Source organism: Carcharodon carcharias (assembly GCF_017639515.1).
Source record: "Carcharodon carcharias isolate sCarCar2 chromosome 13 unlocalized genomic scaffold, sCarCar2.pri SUPER_13_unloc_8, whole genome shotgun sequence".
In the NCBI taxonomy this organism is placed as follows: domain Eukaryota; kingdom Metazoa; phylum Chordata; class Chondrichthyes; order Lamniformes; family Lamnidae; genus Carcharodon; species Carcharodon carcharias.
Genome location: NW_024470552.1, coordinates 32859 through 38110, shown reverse-complemented (window position 1 = coordinate 38110; position 5252 = coordinate 32859).

The window sequence follows — 5252 nt, the reverse complement described above, 5'->3', positions numbered from 1 at the left end:
GCTTCGTAAACTGGTTCTTTTTTCCAGCGTTATATTCTCTTATATTCAATAGTTAATATTGTTAATCAGCATGCACAGATTTTGATTTTGACTTCTGAACATCGTTATTTTGCTATGTCTGTCTTTTCAGCTTGATGTTGTTCGCCGGGATGCATCACAAAAGAGTTCTTTGTGGACCTTATTGCAAGAACAAAGATGCCGTTCGAGAACTGGATTAATCTTCAATATAGAAAAGATGAAAAAGTTTCTTTTTCAAGAAACTCGCAATGGACCAACAACAGAATCAACAGGAGGAAGAGGTCTAGGGTAGATATTAGGTGGCTAAAGTGATAGCTTAAAATCTAAATAACTGAGTAAAGAAGCCAAATGTTTTGCCTTGGCAGTCATTCTTTAATTTTTTCCTTTTGCACATTCCTGACCTGTCGGCAGTTCTCTGGTAACTGACTCAAATGGTCATTCTTCATTTGTAAACTGAAAACACTGAGTTGCAGCAATATTTATGAAGGGCAGCACAGCTGAGCCTGATCTGCCATGCTTTTTCACAGGAATCATTAGAACCTCTATCTACTGATCTTTTTTGCTATTCCCCCATCCTGTTGTCAATGGACATTTAGCCAATTTCAGTACAAACGTGCTATGTCAGCTGAGGTCAGTCACCTAACTCGGAAAGATGAACTAGGACCTTCTGACTTGTGTACCTTATCAGTGCACTATTCAAGTACACTTATCAGAGAAACTATCTTAGGAGCTCCATGACAGCATTGTGTCAGCATGTCAAAATTCTGACTACTGGCGACTAAAGGAATTGTCAAACTTTTGAGTTGTACTTTTTATTTACAACGCATTGGATGCATTTGCACAGTTTTGCAAACTGAGGGTGAGGCTAATGAACAGTGGGTGCCGAGGATGTAATGTTTTTATATTCTTGATAGTTCTGTGGGTATTTTACTGCTATAGTACTAAGCCATGTATACCAAGAAAGAATAGGTTTCACCCTTAAGTTTTAGCTGGGAAGATAGTGGGGGTTACTTGAATTGGTCTCAACTTCTTTGGTGCAGAAATCTAGGTACAATATCAGCTGCCTGATTGTTATTGAGTGTTCCAAGCCAGAATCTATATTTATGTGGACATCTGAAAAAAGATATGTCTCACCTGTGTTGCACCTATCTGATCAAATGTCTTAGCACCACAGACCATTTAGCCTTTCAAATGAAGAAAATTTGCTTGGGCAAATTTCATTCAGTCTATGAAATCAGACACCTTAGCAATGTTATGTTTCCAAGTGGAGTCCAAGTCAGAGGACAAGCAAGGGGGAAAGATTTCTTTACTTAACTTGGAATAAACTTGAATAGTTATCAATGTGTTGTTTTGAAGTTTTATTGAAAAAAAAATGTTTCTGTACCTGAATCAAAAAATTTCTAAAAGCTGCTATGTACGAATGCATTCAATGTTGTTCAACTCGCCCTCCTTTAAATAACTTCTAGAAAGTTATCTTTCTGTTAAGATTGGTATTGATTTGCATATAGTTAAATTGGTTTTTTTTTACATAGTCATAAGATAATTATGAATATGAAAGACCAGTTGGCCCATCTTAATTCATCCACTCAAAAACCCCAAAGACCCCTTTCTTCCTCTTGCCCACCTGCATTGCAGCATCCATTTATTTAGTAAGTGATTCTGGAGTATTTGCCTTCACTACGGCTAGGAAATCATTCCAGTTCATCGTTGTGTGAAGAAGGTGCTCGTTGCAATCTAAATTTGCCTCTTAGTTTGAATCACTTGTCCTACTTGCCATGTATTTTAAAGTAATATTTTAAATTTACCTTTCCTAGCCTGTTGTAATGAATACTTCTCGGGTGCCTCTTTTTGAATGTTGAAAAAATTTTCGTAAGAAACAGGCTAATACCAGGATTCAGCCTGATGGCTCTTCTCTATGCTGCTTCCAATGTTTTAAGTTTCCTTTGTCTTAGAAATGTGAACTCATAGGTGTCTCTGCTATACCATGCATGCATTTGAAGTATTTTTTATTAATTTTGTCAAAACAGGACAATATTTTAATGGATTTCCTAGTGTATATTGTAAGTTACTACAATAAATGTTCAGATGTTCAAAACTGGATATTTGAATGCCCTTTCAGTTTACACTATTGCAGCCAATTAACAGCAGTGATTATAAAATGCATCCTTTTCTCCTCCCACTACCATAGTTTTCTTTCCTTAAGGAGCACATTCTAGGCTGAAATTCTACAGGGTCTGACCACCGATGGGCATCTCCTGTTTGAGCATTTCTGTTGAGCTTGAGTCCACTCTTTCTGAAATCGTATATGCTATTCCCACTAAGGTTTTCAGATTATTGATCAGAAGTGGATGTTCAGCCTTTTTTTCATTTACTCTCCTCACTTTCAAATACTGAAACTAATAGTAGATTTTACTGTCACCCCAAATGAGGGCTGCTGACCCTTAAGATTGGGTTCTTGCACTTCTGTACATTTGGACAAGTTTACTTTTTAAGCAAGACTCCTTAATGACAGTACATTGTCACAAAAATTTCAGTCATGTGTAATGAGCATATCAACTATTTGGGCTACGCTAGCTTGGATGGTTAAAAACGTTCAAGCATTGAGCATATAATGACAGAGATCCTTCTAATCTTTGGATTATATCTGCAAAACATTTTGAGTTGCATAAAACGGGGTAAACTACCAATGGCCACTATGCTGATGAAGGGAACAGTTTGAGGTGAATGAGGTGTAGGACATATATAAAGTAAATTGGCAAAAATACATTTTCTCCTTCCCCTTTAGTGATGACACTTTTTTAATGGAAGATGATGGGCCTTTATCTGCTCCCCCACCCCAAACCGTGTCTAATTTTTCACTGGAAGCATCCACCAAAATTTTTTGACCTTGCAGAAACCCCGATTCCAGTCCTCTATAATGTTTAAACCTCTGATTATTACAAATTGACCATTATTCACATTCAATCCCTCTTGGCTCTTGGTGGATGGGTTGTGCTTACTTGCTCTAACTGCATAATCCTATTTGAATTACCAGATAGTTAACGTTTTAACTTCCATGTAATAATGAGAAATACTATTCAGTGCATGTGATTTCTAAATGCATGATAGCACTAATGCATGGTTACTTACACTAACATTGCTTTCCTCTATCTTGCAGGACAGTGAGCATGGTGCAGGCTTAGGTAGTAAAGTAGATAGCCTGGGAAGTAATCAGTCCATTCCTAGTATGTCGATCAGCACAGGCAGCCAGAATAGCAGTGTTAACAGTCTGCATGAAGTCTTTGATGATAGCTCAGAGATCGCCATGATGCATGATGGTGATAAACACCTTGCAGTCTAATGTCTCCGTCATCCACAGAAAGGTAGGTTTGCAGTTTTATGTATGGAAATGTTGCCACTCTGAAGTGCTCTGCAAATGTATAGAATAAAGTTGTTAGATCTTTACCAGAAACATCGAGAAGTCAAGCTTTATGGAAACCTAGAATACATTTATTCTAAACTTTATATAAATATCTTCAGATCAACAGAACACAATCACCCATTCTGTTTTTTGTAAACTCATAGGGATAAAATTCCAAAGTGGGGCTTAGCCCAATCGTCAACTAAAAGTTTAGTGTAAGAGCCGTGGAAACCCTAGGCTGGTGGGCAAATGGGAGAAAACCTGCAGAAAGTCACCCTGGTTGTGGTCAACACATCTGATGCTAGGGATTTCCACTCCAGTATGTTGATTTTTTTGGCATTGCTTGCCCAAATCTGAGTAACATTAAGGATTTAAAGTCCAAATTAACATCAGCACTGATCAAGTTTCTGCAATCTTTTGCACTAGTTTTAAAAAAAACATATGGGACCAATAACTTGCCACACCCTCAAGATGAATTAATCTCCATTAAGAGTTTACACTATTTCACTCGTTTGTGGACTTTCCAGGCAATTCATTTTTAAACTAAGCTGCTTCTTGGATACGTGGACATGGGTATGCTTTAAAAGCTTTTGAATGTAAAATATTTACAAAGAAGCTGTCTACTGTACTCCAATATAACTAGCACATCAGTCTGTGTATTTAAGTCATTTTCAATTTAAAATCTGGTTACTCACAAGATTGGCACTATGATTGTAAATGCTTTTTTACGGCTAATTCATTTTCAGCTGAACTATCAAACCACTCTTGTAATTTAAAAACTGATAAATTATTTTATTTTTAAACGTTGCATGATTGTGCTCTTTGCATAGCACCAAACACTCACTCTGCCAATGAATTTGTGTGGGGGAAAATCAAGAAGCGGACTTCTCAAAGCGGAACAAATTTCACTTGGATTGCTGATTGCACCCAGTGTGTGTAAACTCTACCCACCAATTTCAGAATGATGCATACCATTTGTTTTTAAAAAAAATTGTTTATTTGAGATGTGTATAATTAATTGGTTTCAGATTTTAATGGGCTAACTTGAGCTTTTCCTATGCAGTTTATTATGCAGTTAACTTCGTTCAAATTACTGCTTTGTAATTAATCCAATCAACAAAGGTTACAGCAAAGCTAAAAATATGCAAAGGGTGGTGGACACTGTGAAGAATTAAGTGAAGTTAGTGAATGATAACTTTGACCCTTCTGATGAATGCCTTTCTAAAACTAAAAAGAACTACTGATACCTAAATCTATGTAGTTTTATGTAAAAGTATTTTTGGTTATCAATGTACAATACAATTGGAATTCCAAAGGATCTTGATGGAGCCAATCTTTCTCTTCGCCCAGCCTTTCTTTCTCAAGCAATTCTATCTCTGACTCTGCACTTCCTCCTGGGTCTCTGTCTTGCTCCCCTCCTTCTCCTGTCATGTCTCTTCCTCATGCTATTCCCACCGTGTCTCTTACTCTGATTCTGTCTTTCTTGCACTCCTGTCTCCGCTTTCCCCCATGACCCATGGGTCTCCCTTTCTCACGTTTCTCCTTCCCCTTCTTAAGTGCTATATTATTACGATTTTTAAAAGTTAAGATTTCATGTTTTAAGTAGTAATTACTTTATTATTGATTCAATGAGTTGCATTAAAGGAGAACAGATATAAGCATATTGACTCCTTTTATTTGTTTGCACTGCTGTCTTGAATTTGCAACGTATGGAACAAGGGAGTTAGGGAAAGTTATGATAAAAAGTTTGGCTAATTGTCCAGTCTGGTTAGCTTTGAAATATGCATGTTGCCTTAACCTACAAATATGACTTTCTTTGAAACAGTCAACTTGC